Source organism: Protomyctophum bolini (assembly GCF_963924005.1).
Source record: "Protomyctophum bolini genome assembly, chromosome: 13".
In the NCBI taxonomy this organism is placed as follows: domain Eukaryota; kingdom Metazoa; phylum Chordata; class Actinopteri; order Myctophiformes; family Myctophidae; genus Protomyctophum; species Protomyctophum bolini.
This window is the reverse complement of record NC_137874.1, coordinates 22,560,653-22,586,672: the sequence shown is the minus strand read 5'-3', so window position 1 is coordinate 22,586,672 and position 26,020 is coordinate 22,560,653. Positions and strand designations below refer to the sequence as shown.

The window sequence follows — 26,020 nt, the reverse complement described above, 5'->3', positions numbered from 1 at the left end:
TGGCATGATGTCACGAGGCGTGGCCATATATGGAGGCATGATGTCACGAGGCGTGGCCATATATGGAGGCATGGTGTCACGAGGCATATCCTTAGCAGTGCATGCAAAGGCCATTATCATTCACCCTGCCAGGCTCCCAGACTGGCATACATTATGAGAAATTAGGCCAGATCTTTGGCAACCTTCCTAATGGCCTCACCCCATTATCAAGACCACTAATTACTAGCTGCGCATATCGCACTCAAATTCGGAGGTGGGGTCGGGTGTTAGGGGGGGCTCAGGAAGAACACAGCCATTAAAAAGAGAGGAAGCCAAAGCAAGTGAGAGAGGAGGTGACATGTACGTACAGTAGGGACCCAAGCTTGTGGGTTCATCACACCTTTGAATTGAGTACTACAGTATATCTTGTATACATCTTGTGGACAATTAAGCTGAATAGATGCTTTTCATAGGTAATGGTATACAAACTTTGGCATGTGTAGATGCATGTATTAGCAGTGTGTGCACATGTTACTACTAATTTAGCCAACAGGTTCTAAAGGTAAAGGGGCAAAAAAAAATTGTGTTGAATAATTTCTAATGAATACTGACTGACAAACACTCAGACTTAATTAGTTAGATACATCATTAATGACTTACTTACCTTTTATTAATGTAATTTTACTGTTTTTAATGCCTGAGGATGTGGTGTTTAGAATTGGGCACCAGCTCCCTCGCAGCATTCCTCAGCATTGCTACCTCTTCTAATGTTGCGTTCAAGTCCTTCCAAAGTCAAGTCAAGTTTATTTGTATGGACATCCATCACTTTTGCACCCTCAAACTATTATATTATTTATTATTACATTACAATTATGATTTACTGTGTTTTGCCTCAGAGCTTACCATGGCTGGAATGATGTGTCTGGCCAAATACACAGTCTAATAAATAGTCTAATATCATTTTCCAATTAATCGATTGTATATTGTATCAAATGTGTTACCCCTTGGGTGTCTTAAGGCATGGTACGTCTTATATAGCTTAGCGGGTGATGGATAGTACATACATTAACCGACCCAGGAATGTGACACTAGCCTTCTGTCTAATAATGAGCTGTGTTTAATGATAGGTCAAAATAATTGTTTAACATTGCAAACTTCATTAATTCATTTGAGTTAAGAAATTAAAAGCACTACTGTAGTGGTATTGATAAAGACTTGTCTCATTAAGCAATATCAATAATGATGTCAGTATCAATAAAATATTAACCCATTCTGACCGGGAACCCGTTTTGGTGTTAGCACCATGTTATGCTTTAGCTATTGAAAAATAGCAGATCTACAAGATCATAGCGCGCCACCGAGTGGCGCGCTACGAGCTTGTAGGTCTGCTATTTTTGAAAAATCGAAGAACGACTGACATTTTTAGAATCTGATCTCAGGTCAGAATGGGTTAATCAGACCAGTGTGTGTCCAGTGGAAACCTCGTATGAATCTGATCTCAGGTCAGAATGGGTTAAATTAAAATGCATTATCCCATGTAAACCTAGTTTGAAACTAAGGGAGATTAATGTCTATGAATTGTAGTAGACAGGGTTTGCGTTTTATCCATAATGTTCAAGAGAATCATGTACGGTACAGTACTAACCACATTTCACACAGATTGGATTTTCGGCTAAATAGGTACTGATTTTGAATAATTGAATATCATATCGTATCGCTATTAATATCGTATCGCTATTAATTAGCTATAAAGTGTGTGTGTGTGTGTGTGTGTGTGTGTGTGTGTGTGTGTGTGTGTGTGTGTGTGTGTGCTTGTTTATTGAATCAGGAATGGAAAAATGGGAGCTGTTGTAATAAGAGACCTTCAGTACACTGGCAAAGGTTGGCTCTAAGGTTTCTGTAAAACATCAGTGAGATATTTTGCATGCTAAAAGTGGAGACAGATAACCTTTTCTGGGGTTAGACGCACGCACGCTCATGCACACACGCACACAACAGCAATAATAAAGAGATGGAACATAGCGAGGGTGCCTCAGCCTCACTGACTTGAGCAGGGAGAGAGAGGAGCAGAGGATGTTACTGGATTATCCACTTCACTTGAAGGCAGAGGGCCATGACCCCGCCAGCCCCCCCCCCCCCCCCCCCCTGTTGCAGACTGGGAGGAATGGAAATGAGGTGTGATTAATTCTCCCTGGTGGCTGAAGGGGGCAGTAGTCCAGGCCCTGTCAGAGGGGGGTTGTAAAGAAGAGAGTGATGTACTGCAAGGGGGAAAGTGGGGCACTGTATTATTATCGACAACTGCTTACGTTTGCAACTTGCAAGTCTTTTTTTCTCTATGCTGTAACACATGACATCAAAGCAGCTGGTCTTTCTGACACATGACAGAATTGCTTTGAGAAGCCAATAATAGCTATATACAAGTCGGATGTAAAATCTCCTAAAAAATCCTCCTGGTTTTCAGACTCGCACTCACTGAAAATGGCACAGGGCACGCAACTCATTTGAAGTGCGACGTTACACATCAAACACCAAATAGAGCCTGACTAAATGCAGATTACTCAATAAGGAAGTATGCAGGGTGACATGTTGTGATACAAAGCAAGCGCTCACCGTAACCCGGGGTCCAATCAACCAAGGAGCCTTGCCGTCAAAAAGGATGTGAATGGCTGTTTGGTCGCGGTGCATTTGGTGTGCATTCTCTGTGGATTACACCAATTCTGGAGGATCAGTTGTATGCATATGCATAATTCATTGCATATGGAAATAGGACTAAACATAGAGCGAAGAAAATTGTATTTGTAATCTTCGTCATGAACATTTTTAGTGGAGAAATATTTTTTGAGTTTTCTCAATTGTTATTCGATATATTTCTTGAAACTCTAACGCCATTCTCTTGACATTGCCTCAAAATCCCACACCTTGAAGGGTACACTATTTTGCTTCTCACTAAACGCACTTCATGCAATGCAAAACAAAGTAAAGATAGTGTAGTTTAATGTAGCTGGTTCCATGCGGTAGAAAACATAATAGAGTGAATAGAGTTGAGTTTAGTATGTACCATGCAATGTAAACAATGTAAAGGGATGTGCGTTTTCTGGTTAAAATGGAGTGTAATGTTCAATGGCCTTATTGTAGGTGTGTGTGTGTGTATGTGTGTGTGTGTGTGTGTGTGGGGGGGGGGGTACACATTTTTGTACTTGTAGGCTAATACTAAAATGCGGATACGACACGTTGTGTGCTTGGGATCTGTGAAACCATTATGCGTCGAAGCATAACTAACTCAGCATAGACATACAGGCATTGAAAGAAAAGCTTACTAGCCAGGATGAATGGTGGAATGAGCATCAGTCGGTGCAGTTAAACATATATGTACTGGTAGCTGGATCTCTGCTGCTCTCACAGAGGCCCCTTTCACTTGCATTGAAGAGTGAACTGTGCATGTGCAAAAGTTAAATATGGCGAGTCAATGGTACATTTTACTCACTGGCCATTAATAATATTAAAATTGTTGGTTTGCTAATTAAACGATATGTAATTTCACATATATTTAGGAAATATCTAGGTCTAGGAGAGGTGGGGTGTCACATTAGCGCCCTCTGTTGAGGGGCCGCCACTGTCTTTAAACATTAGCCTGATTATCAGACCTTATCTTCCTGAGTCGGCGGGATCTATGGACTGGAAACCAGGCTATTTAAACATAACGGTGAAAGACATTCTTCCATTTAACTCTGTGTACCCCTCGGGGTAAATGTACCCCCGTTTGATTAACTCTGTTCGAGAAGACTTTGTTTGCATATCATATTCCCCTTGACAGAGCAATAAAGGGACATTTAATACGGCTCAGAAGAATGATCTATATCTATGACTAAATAAATCTTTAATCACTCTAATGAACTTTAGGGTATGGATTCACAAAGCCATTTAAGTGACAAATGACCCACGGAGGGCTCTGATAGCAGGATAAATCAAAAAGGGGGGCCTGGGTCTTCACTGTCTGTTTACCAAGGCCCAGCTGATTTAAATAATTGACTATATAGGACAGCGGCTCAGGAGAAGTATGCTGATAAGCAAGACGAATAAGCTCTCAGAATTTGAATCACAAAAAAAAAACATTGAATCGATTATCCTCTCAGAATAGTGTACCTCTGCTGACATACCTTATTCTCTCTCTCTCTCTCTCTCTCTCGATGTGTCTGTCTGTCTTTGCAATGGGCTGCCGATCTCCCACTGTTGGTGCAGTAATACAGAATGACTCGGCAGTATTGCTCCCTGCCACCCCTCACTTGCTTAGCTTTTGGAAACACCAGGCTAAGGTCAAGCACTTCCACATTTGTGTGTGTGTGTGTGTGTGTGTGTGTGTGTGTGTGTGTGTGTGTGTGTGTGTGTGTGTGTGTGTGTGTGTGTGTGTGTGTGTGTGTGTGTGTGTGTGTGTGTGTGTGTGTGTGTGTGTGTGTGTGTGCGTGTGCGTGCGTGCGTGCGTGCGTGCATGATTGTGCATGGCCACATACAGAATCTGATTTAAGGTGGTACTGAGATTGACTTTCTTACCTGTACTGCATATTGTGTTTGTCATTTGGAGTACTATTCATTCAAATGCTGCAAATATCCGGTGGTCAGCATGGCTGCTCATGCATGGAATGTGAACAAGACCAGTGGTCATGTTTGCCACACTGGATTAGCGGGGCTATGTTGTACGCTCTGGTTTCTGCTGCCTTGTAATGTGCTGGCAAATGAGCCGCAAAATGAGCATGATGCTTCATGGTTATTGGCACCACTGGGGGAGGAGGGGGAGGGGGGGAGACAGACAGACACCGTCCCATACACACCATCAGCTTAGTGGCCTTATTTCACCATGCTCGCAGCCGCGTGCCTCAACACTTCTCTGATGTAATACAACAAAGCACAACTCGCTGACATTGATTGAGCTTTGGACATAGAATCATACATGAGTGTTGCTCAGAAGTGCTATGCATCAATATCTATTGCTGACTATATCGATTACTCGCTCGCTACCATATTCTGAATAAGCTAGTCTGTTTTCGCGTACTGTGTAACTTTGAAGCATTCAATTGAAGTCAACAAACACACCTCATTTTTCGATCCGTGAGGCAATTGTCCACGCTGGTGTTGGGTAGCACTGGTTGAGAATGTCAATAATGTTAAAGTATTTGCAGCAGACAGCGTACCGGTTGGACACTAGATGCGGGCATGCGACACCATCTTTATTGTAATTCAGAGGATTGGATTATAGATGCGGCACCATCTTAATTGTAGTTCAGTCTTTGCTACAGAACCCTGTTAAAACTTAAAGAAGAGCCATGAGCCTGAATCAACCAGCGTACACCCAAACTGTTAAATTAGAATCTAAAAAACCCATTGAAGGTTGTAGAGTCAATTTGTTTCAACACGATGAGTTGTTATTATTTGTCTTTTTATTCATTTATTTTTTTCTCTTCCTGCCACCTGCCTAATTCCCTGTGGGGTTTTTTCCTCTCCCATTTCCATCTCAAAGGCATTCGCATGAAATTATGTTTCTACAGTCCTTCTCATATGGATTGAAAATTAGCCTGTTTCCCTCCCACTCCGTGCTCATTTGAGGCCTGTCTTTGTTTTAGTTACAGGTGCCTCCAGCTATCAGTGGCATGCTCTTTTTATGAGGTACTCCTTAATAAGACAACTGGGCGGGTGCTGAAAGGAGCACAGCTTTGACTTGAGTCAACGTGAGGGACTTGCAAAGACCAAGCAGGGGCAATAACATTGGGGCAAGAGCCTGCTAAAGTGCACAGTGCCAACTCCTGCTACTCAGGAATTGTCATCCCACCAACATTAATGTTAGGTGCCAGAGAGTTGACGGACTGAGTCGTTGGCATGGAGCCTGTATGGGCTGATTACTGTTTTTATTATTGGACTGAGTCGTTGGCATGGAGCCTGTATGGGCTGATTACTGTTTTTATTATTGGACTGAGTCGTTGGCATGGAGCCTGTATGGGCTGATTACTGTTTTTATTATTGGACTGAGTCGTTGGCATGGAGCCTGTATGGGCTGATTACTGTTTTTATTATTGGACTGAGTCGTTGGCATGGAGCCTGTATGGGCTGATTACTGTTTTTATTATTGGACTGAGTCGTTGGCATGGGAAAAAAACAACTAAAACTTGTACTTATGTATTTAAGTATGTACCGTACTGTCCCGAATATAAGACGACCCCCATTTTTCAAGACTCATTTGTGGAAAAATAACATTGAATGTCAAATAGTGTAGTCCCCGATTATAATATGACCCAGTTTAAAAAATATATATATATATATATATATATATATATATATATATATATATTAACATTGGACAGAAAAACGTAGTCTTATATTCAGGCCAATAGGGTACTTAAGTTACTTTCCACCACTGCTCATCAGACAGTTCACAGATGTTCCAGAAGAGGATGCTTTGAACACTCCCATTAGCTTTGTAGTACCTGATCGTTGAGGTTTTACTGACTCTTTGAAGGGGAAAGGAATAGGCTTCATGTTTGTACATGAATGGAATATCGTGGAACATCAGTCGCTGTTCATCATATGAATGGTTATTAATAATACATTATGTTTGAATTTCAGAGCTGAGAGTTTGTGTACCTGTATTGGTTGGTGCTGGTTGTTATCTACATTAGGCAAAGGCTTCATTTCATGTGGACGAGTTTTCTTTTATTTTTATCATTTCATAAAATATAATATATAAAATATACAACCAAAGGAGGTCATGATGTTTTTTGTATTGACCTGTACCTTCCTTGGACTGTACCCATCCTGCAATATGTTAATACGAATTTCAATCAATCAATCATGAATGTCATTGCCATTTTCTATTACAATACTGTTTTAATGATGGTTGTTGTTTTCTATACATTTGGTCTCTCATTCAACACTTTGTTGGAATTCTCCTTAATTCTTTCTCTACCAGGTTCGTATAAACGTACCCCCCAGCTATGGGACGTTATTTGCTAAGTACCGGTATGTATGTATATATATATATATATATATATATATATATATATATATACACACACAGTACTTACCCCCTCGTATACTCGGTCTATATAATGGTTGAGCCCCAGAGCAGCTGTTAACATTGTTCACCACCAGCTATGGGACTTTAAAACTCCTCTCCATTTACCTCAGTTCAAAGCAGGATTCGGTTTTGATATCAATAATCTCCATCCTTTTGATCAATCTCCGTCTTGAGCGCTGGGCATTACTAATTGATAGGGCGGATATTTTCATACAGCATATCCAGCGGTCATCAGCAGGGTAAAGAATGTATCACTCCCAGTCCCACGCCAAACGTATATTCCTCCCTTCTGTTTTATTTAGTTTTAAGTTTCTCTCATACTCACTAGCTGCCTGTTAGCAGCTTTAGCGTATAGCTGCCTGTAGGCTGTAGGAGACCACTTCCACTTGTTGTTGTTGCGCAACAGGACCCAACTTCATAAGCGGCTAATTTGTGCCAGATCATGGAAAATGAAGTAATTAAAATACTACTAATGCACGCACGCCGAGGCTTTGTGCGTTTTAAAAGCTATAATAAGCATATAGATAGATGCCATTAATTTATTTCCCGCATTATTTCACCCGCGGTTTATCCAATATTAATTTATAATATTTTGAATTGACCCAAATCCACCCTAAACTGCGGTTCACCCGTGGCAACCGCGGCTAAATCCGCCACCCACTGGTCTCTAGTGGATGCAAGTTAACTACATTTATGCTACCAGCTAGCAGCAAGTACTGTGCTATATGACATATTCATGATATGTTTTCATAAATATCGCACGGGGGTTCAATGGCTGTGAAAGGTTATACTGTATATACGCGCCATTTATCCACTGTCCTTGGATATCACTACAGTAGTACCTGAAACCAATAGGAATTCAGCTAACATTTCATCCACAGTCAGCCTCGCATAACCTTGCTAATTCAGAAGTCATGTTCTTTCAGCGTGAAGACAGTTAACCTTGATATCCTTCCGTTCTGTGGGTTCCCGTACCATTATATTCAGCCCATGAAGACGTAATTATAAACAGCTCGGTATAAAGGCATTTCTAGGTCACATGCCTTAGCGTGTGATCGCGGCACAAGGCCTTATCATAATCCAGCAGCGTTGCAGCAACGTACGGTCCGCCTGCGGCATCGCCAGCTGTCCCCTGAGTAGCACATGTCTACCTGGCTGCTCGGTTGGTTGGTCGGTTGGTTGGTCGGTTGGCAGTGGCTCAGGGATAGAGCGGCCGGATGAGAATCACAAGGTTCCCAGTTCGATCCCGGGCTCCATCACACTTAGAGAGTGTCGAAGTGTCCTTGAGCGAGACTCTGAACTCCTAATTGCTCCTGATGTGCAGGTTGGTGCCTTGCATGGTTTCCTCCGCCATCGGTGTATGTATGTGTGAATGGGTGAATGTAATGCACAATCTATGTAAAGAGCTTTAGATAAAACTAAAAGCGCTTAGTTATAAATGCACCATTTACCATTTTGGTTGGTTGGTTGGGTGGACTGTGGAGATGATGTAGTCATAAGGACACTCTTATTCTGCCAATGCTGGCTGCACCTGGACTGTATAGTCAATATAGTTATAATTTATAACCTTGCTGTGGATGAGGGAAGACAGACAGGGTACACTGGACTCATCAGTGTGCTGCTGGCACCTGTGCACTCATATGACCTGAGACAAACTCGCATAGTCAGCTGCATAGTAAGAATATGGTCTAAAACTACTGATCTCTCAGACTCGCGCCTATATCATTCATGGGAGAAGTCTCACGCATGCACACAGGAATGCACACACAAATGCATGCACGCACGCTCACGCACACTCACGCACGCATGCACGCGCACACACACACACACACACACACACACACACACACACACACACACACACACACAACACGCATCATGCACGCACACACACACACATCATGCACAACAGAGAGAGAGAGCGAGAGAGAGATGATAAAAAGAATAATGTAAATGTGAGGAGATAAACGAGGCTGTTTGTTGGCATGGCAACTACTGGGTTCACAAGGCAGCGGTGGAGAGACGGGGGTGGGGTGTGAAGGTGATTAGCTGCTGGGTCTGTCACAGTGAATGCAGCATCTGGTGAAATACACACCGCCTACCCACGCTCCTCTGTCATGTTTGGTGCACCGTACACTCACGCCTGGTTCGTCACGTGCACAGCATGGATCACTACAGATATTACACAGTCACCTGCTGTAATGCAGTGTAGTTGTCAAAATGTCCCGTATTTGATTTAGCCAACTATGAGCCACTCACGTGCGTGCGTGTGTGTGTGTGTGTGTGTGTGTGTGTGTGTGTGTCAGAGTTGCGTAACAATATGTGCAGTAATTGCATGTTTTCCCCCTCAGACCTAAGAGGGATGGTGATGGTACTTCTGCATCCTTTGCACTTGTGCACCTTCCCACTGAGAGAGACACACACACACACACACACACACACACACACACACACACACACTTCAATGACCCAATTCTCCAGTACTGCTCACTGGTGTGTACTTGATGTGAGGCATCCTCTTCCCCACAGTGTTGCCCAGAGGGACATGAGTACACACACACACACACACACACACACACACACACACACACACACACACACACACACACACACACACCTTAACATGAGTCAGGTGACCAGACCTGCTCACTGACCCTTGGATGATGTGTGGCGGATGACTCCTCCCTCCCTCTCCATCTCTGTACGTCACGTCATCCTGATTGGCCGTGGCTCTTGTTTTCATCCTGACACCACATCCTTTCACCCACAACCTCTGAAGGCCAAGGTGTGATTCTCTGGCTGGACCCCCAGCACGTACTAAAATGGTACGATACTACCGTTTGCGGGGCCCAGCAACGCCTGTTTTCACTGAAATTATTGTTTACATCGTGAACTGTGTGTGTGTGTGTGTGTGTGTGTGTGTGTGTGTGTGTGTGTGTGTGTGTGTGTGTGTGTGTGTGTGTGTGTGTGTGTGTGTGTGTGTGTGTGTGTGTGTGTGTGTGTGTGTGTGTGTGTGTGTGTGTGTGTGTGTGTGTGTGTGTGTGTGTGTGTGTGTGTGTGTGTGTGTGTGTGTGTGTGTGTGTGTGTTTCACCCATGCTCAGTGATTACTATAGTTTCACACAGGCCCTGCTCAGTGATTACTATAGTTCCACACAGGCCCTGCTCAGTGATTACTATAGTTTCACACAGGCCCTGCTCAGTGATTACTATAGTTCCACACAGGCCCTGCTCAGTGATTACTATAGTTTCACACAGGCCCACCCATGCTCAGTGATTACTATAGTTTCACACAGGCCCTGCGTGGGGCCTCGCCTACCACCTGACACATACTATATGATTTACATTTCATCGCCATGATATTATTTCATGTCACTGCCTCGCATAATTGCCTTTTTTGTGTTCATGGCTATTTCTTGTCCCCCATTTTTCAATCGTTTGTGGTTGTGAATGGCAGACTAGACCACTGAGTTCTGGGCTGTTCCCATTGCATCCCATCTTTGATCAGATGCCCTCTGTGCTCAGGCTGCGAGAATTAACGTGAAGTACAGGATACAGCCATTTTGAGGATGAATAGATTTTGTGTATTTGTATGTCTGGCACGTACTCAGAGTCCTGATGTTGTGTGTCAAACACAACAGTATGAACACATGCACAGACAGCAGGTCAACCAAATACAGCATTAATTTGCCGTTTTTGCCATAATCCCGCAACCTGATCAATTTTGCAAAATGCGTAGACGAAAACGTAATTTCTACTTTTGTGAACAACTGGAAGAAATGGATGCCGTGCAGAAATGTTTTCATACGTGCGCTGGTCCGTTAATGTCCATCTGCTAAAGCAGCATGCTGTTAACCAAAGCGAGACGCGAGATGGAATGCTGCAGCAACTCCAATATCAGGTGGGCGGAAACCAATGGTGAGAGCCAGAATTGTGCTCCTTCAAAACCATTCTCCTCTACCAGATTAGTGAATTAAAGTAATTAGCAATTAAGTAACACTTGGAATACTTTGTTTAATATATAGGCTTATCCATCTTGTGCGACTAGCAAGACTAGAATACTCAATTCGGCAGTCATGTGGGAGAGCAAAAACAAAGCGGCGCCATCCAGAAACCACAAGCGGAAACCACTTTCAGGAAGGTGCGACCGAGACCGGATCACACTGGTCAGTTCGGAATGAAAACCGGGTTCTTTCCGTGTGGAAAGCCTGGTAACGTGAGGTTAGGTGTTGGTGGCACTGTTTCAGTATGCTATAAGCAAAAGGTGCACAGCACACCGGTCCTTGTGAGGTGCTAGCCAACTTGAAGGTATGAGAAGCTATATCATACCCTGAAGAAGGCAGTATACCTGTCCAAAATGTTGGCTTCTCCTCGGTGTCCACAATAAACGTTTGGCATTGGCAGCTACGAGTATGCAGTTATACATTTTTTCATTTACTGTTTCAGTATGCAACACTGACTTGGCAGTCATCTGCACACCCACCCAGAGTAAGAAAAGATAATGGGCAGTGTAAATGACCCCCATGATAAATGTATAAATCACTTCTAATAAGCTGAATACAGTTTGGTTCTATAAATATTTTTAAGATGTATTGTGCCGGCTTTCGAAGAATAACATATTTGGAAAATCTGAAATAGTGTTACAGCTGCTGTCATAACTTCATCATTTGTTTGATGGACAGTTGTGTTTTTTTTTATTATATTTATTTTTCGATCCCATTTGTTTGTACTGTGTGTACCCCTTGGTCCTTCCTAAATTTGAAAAATGAGAGCCAAAATAGTGAAACTCATATTTATAATATGTGCATCTCATGCAGTATAGTGATGGTAATTGTAAGCTAATAAACTTAAATCAATGATATAATATTTACTCACGCATGCTCGCGTGCACGCACGCGCACACGTACACGCACACGCGCACACACACACACGCACACACACACACACACACACACACACACACACACACACACACACACACACAGATAAATAGTTAGAAGAAATGGATCAGACACACTACGCCATAAAAAAAACGTAACATAGTGGGTGGGGAGATGTTGCGGCAGTAGAAATGTGCCGTTTAAATTATGCAAAACACAAAAACATGCAAAGAGCAGACAAGAATAATGTCCTTATAAAATATATTATCATGACTGTGAGCTTTGATAGTGAAAATAATCAGATTTCATACTCTCTCTCTCTCTGTTGCTCTTTCCTGTTGTATAATCCGGGTGTGTTGAGTGTGCTCTGGAGAGCAGGGGTAGTCAGTTTAACATTGCTCTGGAGAGCAGGGGTAGTCAGTTTAACATTGCTCTGGAGAGCAGGGGTAGTCAGTTTAACATTGCTCTGGAGAGCAGGGGTAGTCAGTTTAACATTGCTCTGGAGAGCAGGGGTAGTCAGTTTAACATTGCTCTGGAGAGCAGGGGTAGTCAGTTTAACATTGCTCTGGAGAGCAGGGGTAGTCAGTTTAACATTGCTCTGGAGAGCAGGGGTAGTCAGTTTAACATTGCTCTGGAGAGCAGGGGTAGTCAGTTTAACATTGCTCTGGAGAGCAGGGGTAGTCAGTTTAACATTGCTCCAGTCCGGGGGCAAGCATTTGTTGTGTAAAGGCAATTAATATGCACACATGTGCAGACGTGATTGTTATGACAGATAAGGACACTGCTTCCTTCTGGTTATGGATTCTTTGTTTTTTTTCTCTCTCCCATAAGTCACAACAAACAGTTATCATGTATTATGGTAAGATGGATGCAATAAGAGTAGCTGTTGTGCCATGTGAGGCAACTGGGGATATGAAAAGATTCAACAAGAAACAAACATTCCCTACCCTAGTGCTAAGGTGTGTGTGTGTGTGTGTGTGTGTGTGTGTGTGTGTGTGTGTGTGTGTGTGTGTGTGTGTGTGTGTGTGTGTGTGTGTGTGTGTGTGTGTGTGTGTGTGTGTGTGTGTGTGTGTGTGTGTGTGTGTGTGTGTGTGTGTGTGTGTGTGTGTGTGTGTGTGTGTGTGTGTGTGTGTGTGTGTGGACAGCTGCAGTATCGCTGTGTGACCTGGGGTGGTACTGTTGGGCGGCTGGCGCTGTGTGACCTGGGGTCTGCACTCTAGTTCAGTACAGTACCTATAACAATATGCCTTTATTGATACAGTAGGTGCACAGTAGTCTGGATGGGGAGAGAGATGGGAGGTTGACTCTCTCTCCCCCTCCGCCCCCCTCTCTCTCTCTCTGTCTCCCCCTCTCCTTCCCCGCCCCCTCTCTCTCTCCCCCTCTCTCTCTTTGTCTTGCCCCCCCACAGAGACTCTCTGTCAGATCTCCTCCTCAGTAGGAGATTTGTCAGGGAGGCTCCAACCCCAGCAGCCCCTGTCAACACTGACTGTGTGTGCATGCGTCCGTGCATGTGTGAGTGTGTGCACGCCTGCGTGAATATCAGACAGAGCCAGTGTGCTTCCGTCCCTTCCGACGGGCCAGATGTGGGCCACAGTCTGCAGGTACTCTTCTCTCTGAGCCTCTCCTGGTCATTTATCTGTCAGTCTGGGGTCTCTCTTTCTCTCTCATCTCGCTCAGATTAAAGGAGGAACTCCAACCCTGCGGCGTGTTGATAGGCCTGGGACAGGGTCACAGCACTGATCCGTCTAACGGGGTGCCTTTGAAGAGACCAGGGACCTACAGTGCATGTAGAACTGTGCACATGCCCGTGCCACGTGCTCTCTCTCTCACACACACACACACACACACACACACACACACACACACACACACAGCACACCGTGTTGGGATGAGCTGGGCAGGCTCTCTCTATCTCCCTCCCTCCTTCTCTCACTCTCTACTGCTACCATACTGTACCTTTTACATCATGAATGAAGTGAAAACAGACACATGGGCGGCTGCAAAGATAAATCGTGTCCAGAGATGTTTTTCATCCGACCCATTAGCTGCAGCAGAAGCCCACAGCATCCATTCTGGAGTTAATCAGTTCATCTCTCTGTCAGAGCAGAGTTCACAGTTGCAGAGTACACAGTTGTATTTGTGTGTGTGTGTGTGTGTGTGTGTGTGTGTGTGTGTGTGTGTGTGTGTGTGTGTGTGTGTGTGGCGGGGGGGGGGCAGACATATCAGAGGGAACGAGAACAGAGTCTATAACATAACGCTAAGTCTTCATCTCTCAAAAAAGAATACATTGATTACAGTGAGGCTTTGCAGTTATTTTTCCAAGTAAGCCCAAACAAACGTGAGTGCCAGGAGAAATCATTCAACCATCCAACATACTATGTTTAGCACAGGTTCTATGGATTTAGGACTCTTTCCCCAACTCTGAAATCAAGTCCGCTGCTCTCTGCCTTTTTCCTCTTAGCTGTCATAGTTTTTGTTCTTGTTTGTTTCTTTTTTTCCACCTCTCTCTCTCTCTCTCTGAGCTAAAACTGGGCGAGCAGCACACCCTTGCCACATTATCCTCTGATAATTAGTTTGAGGAAGAGTTTGAGGAATTGCAAAATGCAGGGAGCCATTTCATATGCATGAGGTGTTGTCCTTCTTTGAATGTCCCCTGAAGAGTCTGTGTGGGACAAAATGGAGGCCTGTTAAATCTCTGGTCTCCCGTGGATCTTAACCAGAGACTCATCAGTCAATTTCCGTTTTTTGCAGTTTAGCACAGCATGCAATGCCATTTGTGCATCAAGGTGAAGAATTGCGATCTGGCAGAGGTTCAGGCGCCTGAGGGCTACCCCTGTTGACCCATTAATGTCCTACTTAGCCTTCTGATTTGCCGTCCAGGACTGCTAAGCGTGCTAAAGTGTGCTCGCTGCTAACATAGTTGATGTGCCTTTCTCGACCCCAGAATTTGGCATGCCATGGGCCACCATCAACCTTCACAACTCCATACATTTTAACAACAGGATCAAACTGATTACACCCAATGAAACTAGAAGCAAAGAATTATTGTGTTTAATGAGAGCGAGAGAATGTTAAATAGAATCTTTTGGCTGAGCACAAGTTTTTAAATATTGTGTATTATTATTCTGATAACAAAGCTTCACTTTGTATTCAGCTCATCGTCAGGCAGTATAATGAACCTGAACACTCTAACCAAGGACTTGATATGTAGATGTTTTGGATGAGCAACGCCAAAGGCATAGTGTTGCATTATTATAACTCTTTAGTTTACAGGCTTGGTGCCCCTGGAAGTATTATTATTTTTTGGCTCCAACTGTGTGGTAGCTCCGTAGTACGGGTATTCTAATGACGACCAGGAGTCTTTAAGAATAACACAAAATCCATCCATACAGGTTTGGCAACAGCACACATACTGTTTGTCACAGGCCGACTGCACAGTGCAACAAGGGTGTAAAATAAAATATTGTTGCTCAACAGCTCAACATTTCTTTGATATTCTGCAAGAGTTGTGTTGCTCCCAAGTGGGCATTGGCTGTTTGTTTTGAGGAAAGCTGCACCTCTAATTAGTTGGCCTGTTTCAGAAGCCTTTAAAGCTCTGAAATGAACCAGGATTTTTTGCCTTTTGTGATTTCTAGGTGTTGAAGTGGAATGGATTACCTCTCAGGTCGACAGAAGGGGCAAACAAACCCCAAATCATCACCCACGAATATTTTGAACAAATTAAGGGTTGAAACTGCTGGTCCACACACGGCACGCACACACAAACACAAACACATGGACATTGTTGGGCTCATTACAGTGTATTCAACATACGGCCTCCAGGTAAAAATGGAATGTACACTAGGACTACACTTTGATTTAAACTAGTGGATATTGTCTGTACAGCTGCAGAAATCTGGACTAACTATAGAAGTAGAAGTATTCCCTGGATCGAGTTGAGTTTGCAGCGCGAGAAAGCTGTGGTGGCACGCAAATTGATCGGTTTTAAAGATGGACTATTTTGGGCGAAGAGATTTTGGGAAAAAACGTGATCCAAGTACAGTTGGAGGAACTCAAGGCTGTTTCTCCAAGACTGGAGGGTTTAAGTGGTTCAAACATGATGAGGGATACTGTAACACCTTGTTCACTAGGTGGAAGTTATAGACTGCAGTGCTGAGCTGAATGTGGGGTTGCATGGCCTCTGACAAAAGGACGAGTAGGACGAGTCTTGCCCAGAGTTTTTGCCGAGAGGACGAGTTTTTGTTTTTTACACCAGATGGCTCTCTTCTCTTGGCTATAACCTAGCCCAAATTTTTTGATTCTCGTAGAGGTTTTTTTCGATTCTGACGAATCTCTCTACGAGAGTCAAAACGCTAACTCCGCCCCTAATGTCGAAGAAGCAAACTGATGCCTTTAAATCACTCTTACCTTGTACAAATGCAAAATCTAAGCTGCTTTTCATGTTGCCCCACTTGTTTGTGAGCTCTGCGGAAGCATATTAAACTCTGTCAATGCTTATTTTTCAATAAAAAAGGTATTTTAGCCATCTTGCTTTTCTCTCCATTGTAAATGCGCAAGAGAACCCTGGCCGCTAGGGGCGCGGGCAATATTCTTGCGCCGTTTACCGCATTTACAATTCTGTTGCGCCGTTTACCGTATTTACAATGGAGAGAAAAGCAAGATGGCTGCGGGTGAAAGAAATACTCAGAAACAGAGTTGACTATAAAACGTTTTTTATTGAAAAATAAGCATTGACAGAGTTTAATATGCTTCCGCAGAGCTCACAAACAAGTGGGGCAACATGAAAAGCAGCTTAGATTTTGCATTTGTACAAGGTAAGAGTGATTTAAAGGCATCAGTTTGCTTCTTCGACATTAGGGGCGGAGTTAGCGTTTTGACTCTCGTAGAGAGATTCGTCAGAATCCAAAAAAACCTACGAGAATCAAAAAATTTGGGCTAGCTATAACCTATGGTGGCACACCTGATCATTGGTAATAAGAGAGCTGTTTGTTGTGCATTTGTGAAAAACAATCTGTCGGAAAGTTACTCAGAGGCCATTGAACATTTAAAGTGGTCTGAACATTGGTTGTGAAGCAGGGAGCTGAAGCACTCAGCCTAGGACAGCTATGTAGAGAGCAGGCTGTCAGCTCATATTTATTGTATACTAGGGCATTCACTTCTAGTCATTTTTACTAGTTGACTAGTTGCCTAGTTTACTAGTCGACTAGTTATTTAACTACTTATTATGTATTTATTTGTGTACTGTGTACATTGGTGACTATGGCCTTCATCAATTGAGTGTAAAATCTGCCACAGATTCGAGTGTAGGTTTCGTAGTACACCCACATCGGCATCGCCACGGCATTTATAAAGTGATCGCAAACAGCTGATCCTTCCTTAATTTCGTTCTGACGTTAATAAATGTGACGGCTGAAATCTATCTGGCACGCCCTATGAAATCAAGCCTCGCCCTTGTTTTTGCGACATGAACAACTGCAATACGATCTTGGAAACCATAGTTACATCAAGTCAAGCCTTCCTTGCTTTGCTGACCGCCTCACCCCCCTCTCATACACATACACACACACAGACGCACGCACGCACATGCAACTTGCAAGCAACTGTCACTGTGTGTTAGTTGTATATACAATTATTTAAATGTTTATTCATTTAATATACAACAAGATTAATGAACGAAAACCTGAAGCTGTGATTATGTGAAGCATTAATTAAATAACATTGCTCACGAAGTCATTGGAATGAGTTTGGACACGCACGTGACAAATGCTGTTTTCCTCCGCTCCCGTTCTGTCTGTCTCTCTCTGTCACTGACCTGCATGCACGTTTATGACATTACTCACTGTACAGTATATTAGATTGCCTCCCTGCGCAGCCTAAAGTTTAGGAAGTGAAGTTGGCGGTAACCAGTGACGGATTAACCCCTCTCAAGGCCCTGGCGCTTCACCAAATCAAAAGGCCCCTACTGATTCAGCCAATTAATTAATTAATTAATATGCATGCGTTTAGCGCATATCCACTACTGCCTGCGCTGCCCGCAGACACACAAGACACATCAGGCACTGGGCACAGACTTTCCAACTTCAGTCTGCTAAACTATCTGCAATTTCCCCGAAAAATAATTAGCCTATATCTACAAGCTCAATTAGCAGGCAACAGCATGTTTTGTCTAAATTGTCTTTGTGGCCAACAAATGTAGCTACATTTGCAAACAGTGCTGTTGACCATGTTGTTACATGGTCCATATATGTGTGCACCAACAGACAATGCCAATATGCTATATTAACGTTAGAACGTTTTAAAGACAGATTCATTATTGACGACAATGCAACCTGTGGGTCCAACGTCACTGAAAACTTTCATAATGGCAATTAAATTAATTTACTCACAAGTGCTGAAATCGTGAAATGGAGGATGTAAGAACACACTTTTGTTGTATTAGAGCAGGGTAAATATGAAGTTTTGCGCCAAGGTCTTGTTTATATTCCTCTTTACATAGGCTGTATGTTATTGTCGCAATTTGGTCCGTCTGAGATCTGAGTGAGGGGGCCTTCCTGAGTGAGGGGGCTTCTGACGGCGTCGCTTACTCGCTTCCCCTCTGTCAGAGGTGGAAGCGACGCGCAGCCGTCGGGAACCCCCCCAAACCGACTGCCCCCCCCCCTCCAGAAAACTGCTACGAAAGAAGCAACAGCTGTACCTATAGTCTCGTACCGGGCCCTGCAAGCTTCGGGCCCTGGCGCTTAAGCTCCACCTAGTTCCATTGTTAGTCCGGCTCTGGCGGTAACCCGTGATTTTCCATATGACAAAAAAGAAGAAGCGGTTCCCACTTTGCGCTGCCTTGACACTGTCGGCATATGTCACATTTATTGGCTCAGAATGCAAAACACTATTTAAATGGCTTAAAGCATTGTTTTTAATTTCACGATTTTAATAAGCTTGCACACTTGGTAATATCCTACCAATTTCATATGACATGCCTTTACAAAATATATATTTTTCACATGTAGGCTATTATTAGTTTTATACATTTTAGGAGTGAAAACATATGTTTAGATGCCTGTGACAGCCTCTCAGCTGGTCAAACAATGCTGTTCTACGACAGAAAAACAGGTGAGGACAAAGCGTACGACAGCTCCCGACCAGACGTGAGTTTTGAACTTTGTCAAGGTCAATTTCAAGCTTTGGCGGAAATGGTAAATGCCGAAAATGTCGGTAATTATGCACCCATATTTTGGCGTACGCACGGTTAATAAATGAGGGCCTATAACTATAATCTATCCTGATCTTGAGGCCTACAAAATCTTATCAACTAGTCAACTAGTACCAACAAGGTGGATTTACTAGTCGACTAGTAGTATACAAGTGACCCAGAGTGGCGTTACTTATACACTGTGTACAATGTGTCCTTGACAGAGTCATACTTGAAAGATAATGAAACGGTGATGCACAATACCTTCTATTCCCTCCTTCATGATTGCCAGTAATAAAACACGGGGTGTGTGTGTGTGTGTGTGTGTGTGTGTGTGTGTCTGTGTGTGTGTGCGTGTGTGCGCACGCGCGCTGAGAAGAGCTGTCCTCTTGTAGGCTTTGTGCTATATATTTGTAGCTGTTTTCATGATAAATGTGTTTATTATAATGGGCAAGGCAAACTCCCCCGAGGGCCAGAAAAATGGGTTTCAACTTGATAGGCTTTCCTTTTAATTGAATTCCGTGTTGGATATAGCATGTGACATTAATGGAACACCCTGTTCAGCTAACCAGCCTCGTCAGACACTTTTGACCTCACAATCTATCCCGCAAACATGTCAGATGCAGCAGCATTCAAGAGCACCAGTGGGGTCTTCTTCCCCAAATGCAAAGGAGAATGTCATTGCTTTCAACACCTGCTGTCGAGGGACGCACAAACACAGTTGAAGGCACCATAAATGTCATTCTGTCTTTGATGGGCCCTCCTGTGGATCGATGCCAATATGTAGCATACCTCCCCCCACCCCATATCTATCCATCTATCCATCCAGCCATCCATCCTTCCGCCCACCCATCCACCCCTTTCTTCTGCCCTCCCCTCCTCTCTTCTCATCCATCTATTTATATCCATTCTCCTCTCGCCCTCGGCGGTCAATCTACCATCGTCCCCTTCTTTCTTTCCTTCCTTCCTTCCTCTCCTCTCCTCTCATTTCTCATGAATCAAAACCTTCATCTTGAACGACAATTAAAGGTTGCTGTGCTACTGTATCTCCTCGGTCACAGCTGTCCATGCGTCACTGTGCTTTAATGAAGATGAGAGCCTCACCTAGACCACCAGTCTTTGTCCTTTCCTATGCTGAGGGGTTGTTATGGTTCATCCGTTTGTCTTTTTCCTGTTTTAATTCATCCAAGGATTTTTCACTAGCATAAATAAGACTGGGTCCTATTTTTTATATAGGCATATATATGATAGGCATACAGGCAGTGAATGGACATATTATCATGTGTGTGTTTGGTTTTGTGAGGACTCGCTGTGTGCTGGTCTGGGAGGGGAGGCGCAGTAGGGGTGTTTTGTTTGCAAATCAGCAACACACTGCAAGTTTAGGGTCAACGAGGACCAGAATTTATGTCGTCCGCTTCCCTTGCCTGCTTGGGTCAGGTCTAACAGCATTATATTGAGCTCATTGATTGTTATATGTTCGTTACCCAGATAGATGTTTCTGAAATCATAAAGACCCGCTTTATTGCACATGTTACACTCGTCTGTTTCACTTTGGCATAATAATATGTTTTTTCTGCTGGGAAAAAAAATAGTTTAGCGTTTTAAAATGTAGTCTTGTGTAGGCAATTCAAAGAGAAGGTTATGGCGTGCCAGAATAAACCCAACACAGGCACAAAATCAATGGCTTCTAACACTTGATCACAGAAACAGCACTGACGTAAATGCTAAGCAAGCACTTGAGACTCGGAAGCCAGTTGCATTGTGGAACAGTTGAATGGACGTCTATAAATGGCGCTTCCATATCAGACCTAGACATTTGGATCCAGGCACATGTCGGTGGCATTTACTTAAAAGGCGTCCATACCACAGGGTTCATTATCTGGAAGAAAGCCCGGAGCTTTAAGAAGCACTAATAATGAGATGAAGTATTCACAAGGGTTCTTAGGAAGTCTGTCGACGTCTGCAGAGTGTGCAGCCTGACTGAGAATGTTTGTAGATTTTGTAATATGCCTTCCCTCTCTCAGTAACGGCAGCCATAAGCATTATAAGCATATCTTTTAATGATTTATGTGTAATAATAATGTGACAGTGTTATTTGCACAATGTCGGCTCGCCCTATCCGATCTACAAGCTTACAACGTGTCGATGTAGATCGCCTAGTTGAACTATGTTAAAATGTTTTTAAAAATAGCAAAATAGGGCTAATAAGTTTGACATAAGGGAAAAGCTGCGTGCCCCAAGGATCTCTCCGAGGCTCTTTAGATTCAGATTGAACAGGAGACGTTAATCCAAACGCCTGATACTTACTTTTTGAATGTGTTCTTTGAAGTAGTGTTTGCATTTACTGTTCACTAAAATGCTTAAATAAGACATGGAATGAAGAACTGACTGTCAGATTCTGTGGAAATACAATCAGAAATAATACTTGCACTAGAAATAAATGAAAAAATAAATAATCCAGCAACAGAACAGTAAAGAGATTAAAAAACAAAACAAAAAACAGTGAATGTAAAATAAAAAGATCAAATAAATAAATTGTTGGCTAGACATAAAAAATAAATCATTGGCTAGGTCGACCCTGGACAAAAGCACTCGCCATCACCAACAGTGTTTTTGCGACAGATTTGTTTGCAGCAGGTGGGACATTTCTTATCTCACCACCACCCTGTCACGATAGATTATCTTCCATTTCATCGCTTGCAAAGACGGACTGATGACCCCGAGCAGAACTGCATTTATCCATAGTATCTGACTGTGGCTACAAATAAGAATGTGCAGGTTTCAAGACTCGATGGATGGGACAGACAGTTGACCCATTTTCTCTGTAGCTCAACAAGCACTCAATGATGTCACTGCACATTTACAGTGGGCACAGTGGGGGTGGTGAATTTGCTGCTGCGTAGTGTAAGTGCATCCTAAGTGATGTCCAGACTCGCATGCAGTTTTTAAGGGGGCACAGGACAATGTTGACAACATGTACTATACTGAACTAAATTATCCTCTTGTTTGTTATGAAATTAGTGGTAGCGTATGCAAGGTTGGCTTTTTAAAGCTTCTTCTGTGAGCATCCCCATTTGATTTGATGTTCAATTGCCAGCTGATTTCCAGTTGATTCTATAATTGTTGCCAGATGTTCTTAGGTATGTGGAAATGAGGGTCATGAGTTAAATAGCATTTGTCTACTAAATTTTAATCTGCCTAATCATGAGAAGGCTGCAGAATACATAACTGTGCAACATTCAATTTGCATGAAAAATACTGCCCGACCAGACAGAATGTACTTTTTTGCTCAGGCTATTGGAAATGCACTGCAATGGCTCCTGTTTGAAACATTTGTGGCAACACTCAGCATGTCAATGACAATTCATATCAAAGTGAAACATTGGAGCAGCTTTGGTAAAGACACTTTTATGATAAATTAAATGTTATTGCTTTAAAAAAAAAAGCATAACATACTGTAATAACTGTGTGGCTCCCGACAATAACTGTGGCCTCTACACATAATTTTGTCATTCCACACATGTGCTCCGTGTCTCGTACTCAGACACCCAATCACTTAGTCTTTGAAATCCCTCGGTTGCCATGCACAGCGTAGCTGTAGCAAAGCATTTCTTCAATATGTTATTTCTTCATCTCCAACGCCCTCCTGCTTCCCAAGTTCACAGTCAAAGCTGACAGTGGTGATTTTCTAGCACCGTTCACCTTGAGCACACCATTGTCAGGGACATGGACACTCTGCACTGTGCACAGCGGAGCCAGGGGCCTCGGTCATGCTGTGTCATTATGATGGCTGGACCGCTCCCACAAGCACACTGCATAAGCTAACAGCGCCAAGCATTCATCCGCACCTCCGGCCGCCATCCTTCATTATCCTTCATTGAATGGGCCACAGCGGTGGTTCTAGAAACGGCTTGAATGGACACACGTTGTCTACCACTAAGACTTAACAAAATGTTTATTTCTTTTCATCAGTCACACAATCACTAGACCTTGGTGTGGACAAGGACACGTTGGCTGCTGCTTACACAGAGGAAATAGTCACTGTGGCTGTCAGTGGTTGGCAGATGTTGTCTCAGTCTCGCCCGTTTATCCACAAGTCTTGTCCCTGATGATGTAATGTTATTTTGAATGCCAACAGTTTATGGGGTGCAGTATGGGGTGCACTCTCGACATGCGCTGCCGGTTACAACTAACCTGTGCTGCGAGTTAAAACTAACCCAGGGCTCCCGACATGCACGGCAGGTTAAAACTAACTTGTGGTAGGTTAAAACTAACCCATGGCTCTCGACATGTGTGGCAGGTTGAAACTAACACGTGGCAGGTTAAAACTAACCCATGGCTTCCTGTGAGTTTAGGTTTAGGGTTGGGTTTTAACTTTTGGGTAGGGTGTCGAACTCATGACTGTAGGGACTGTACAGCTACGCCGGACCAAACACATGCACCCACAGTTTATAGCACAGCCTGTTTTTTTCATGGTTACTCGAATCAAATCGTTAGCTCTAATGTATACTATTAACCACATGGTGCGAAGTCGTTCTGATGAGAGGTTTGTAAGTTATGCGACAGACTGACAGACAGACTTAAAGAGTTAATTGATTGAATACTTTATTAGTCAGAAATGCACCCTATAGGCTGCAATGCCAGCCTGACAGCGTGTCGCAGGTTTGAATCCCGTTCCCAATCCAATCCAATCCACTTTATTTATAAAGCACATTTTTATACAACAAGGTTGCAACAAAGTGCTGTACACAAAGAAATACTAAAAAGGCAACAACAGCAACAGTACATAAACAGGGCAACATAAGGACACAATGCAGTGGAAGCAGCAACTCTTAATCAGTATGTTCAAATGCCAAGGAGTACAAGTGAGTTTTTAGACGTGATTTAAACACAGACAAGGGTTGAGAAGCTCTGACATGAAGTGGAAGTTCATTCCACAGTGTGGGTTCTACAACAGAAAATGACCTATCCCCCCGGGATTTCAGCTTTGATTTAGGGATCTTGAGAAGTGACTGGTCAGTCGACCTCGGGGCCCTTGTCGATACTTTGGGAGTTACAAGTTCCGAAATATAGACTGGTGCCAACCCATTTACAGACTTAAAAGCAAACATTAAAATCTTAAACTGGATCCTGTAGCGCACAGGAAGCCAGTGTAGGGACTGCGTGTTACTCCCCATCTTTCTCCTCATTTCCTGTCAGTCTACTCTGTGCAAAATGTCATACAATCAGAAATAATACTTGCACTAGAAATAAATGAAAAAATAAATAATCCAGCAACAGAACAGTAAAGAGATTAAAAAAACAAAACAAAAACAGTGAATGTAAAATAAAAAGATCAAATAAAAAGTAAATCATTGGCTAGGTTGACCCTGGACAAAAGCACTCGCCATCACTCTACTGTCATATCAATAAAGGCATAAAAGGCCAAAAACTAATCTTAAATAAACAACAAAACAAAGTAAGCGGCACATGGTTACAGAAAGACAAAGGCTAAAAGGATAACACAAACAAAGTCCTGGGGATTTGTTTCCATTGTGGTTCTGTGTATTCAACTCATCAACTGTTGTGGAATTTATAGATAGACTAGTGCAATGCTCACATGCGTGTGTATGGAGCAGGAGAAATTGAAAGGGCAGACAGACAGGCAGGCAGACAGACATACTGGTGAGATCTTCATGAAGGATTCATCCACCGCTGGTTGCCTAAAGGCTAGAGTTGTCCTCAATGCTGTAAGGTCGCTGAAAATCTGATGACCAGCTGGGAAAATGTGATCCGTAAAAGAGGAGTGATGTTCACCACTTCTCCCATCCCTCAGCAATTACAGATGATGTGCCCTTGTCCAAGGTTCTTGACCCTCAACATGGAGCTTTTCATTGGCCAGCAGTAGAAGGGTGTTGAATTACTGAGCAACTCCTGGCCATGAATATTCATCAACATTATGAATGTAGTGCAATGCACAGAAGAAGGGTAAAAACTATTCCCTAAACAAATGTAGGTTGGTTCCACAGAGACATATGTGACCTCAAACAGTGGATTTCACCTTTATGATATATTCACTACAGTAAAAAAGATTGCTGTCTGGGGAGAATTGGCAAGGACACCTACACTGCCGAGTGCTGACAAACTCTTACAGTTTGTAGCATGATCCACAGACCTTGATGGTTTTGCATGATAAGACCTCAAAATAGGTTGCGCTGAGTAATCACTTCCTGTTTATCACTCGCAACCTTCAAGTGCTTATCTTATCATTCACCCGAAGGTCAGAGCTGAAATTGGCTTTTAAATCTGAAATTAATATCCGGTTTAGTCTGTAGTCCTTCTTTCATAACATCGTGCTGTTATGTCTTCCTTTCACGTACTCATAGGGCTAACCACTAAGACCCTGATTGCCTGCCTCCTGCACCTTTGTCACCTTGAGTTCAGGCATTCTGGGGTAGGGGTCTGGCTAGAGATTTGACATCTGTTGTTACATTTCATTATTATTCTAGTAGGGAGCGCAGCTGTTCTCCTTTTTAAATACTCACTCTTGTGAAGGAATATGGTGGGATTGTTGCCGGGCATGAATTAAGCTAAAATAATTCATTACAATTGACCCCAAATTAGCTCGCAGTTGAATAATATTTAATCATACTAATGATTATTACAATGAAATGGTGGCACAAATTCGTTAATGTGTTGCGTAAAGTGTTAACTAAATACAGTATATTATTACATTGTTCTTTTCCAAAGTAGTTTGAGAAGAAAAACACATATTTCAATAAGCTGTTTGATCAACCAGTTTCAATCTCGCCGACTTCCTAAGTCCCATGGGACCATTAAGATCAGTGTTCTTGCTTGTCCTTTGTGAGGCGCTGTGCCTCATGCATGTGACTATAAAGTCCAATGGGGGAATGACCGGCGTTCACATGTGAAGA

General features: G+C 43.0%; 1 protein-coding gene across 2 annotated transcripts in view; it reads left to right on the top strand.

Moving 5' to 3' along the window:
• cadm1a (cell adhesion molecule 1a) overlaps positions 1 to 26,020 on the top strand; it is a 313,887-nt gene that overhangs the window by 169,856 nt on the left and 118,011 nt on the right. The gene's annotated exons all lie outside the window — the stretch shown is intronic.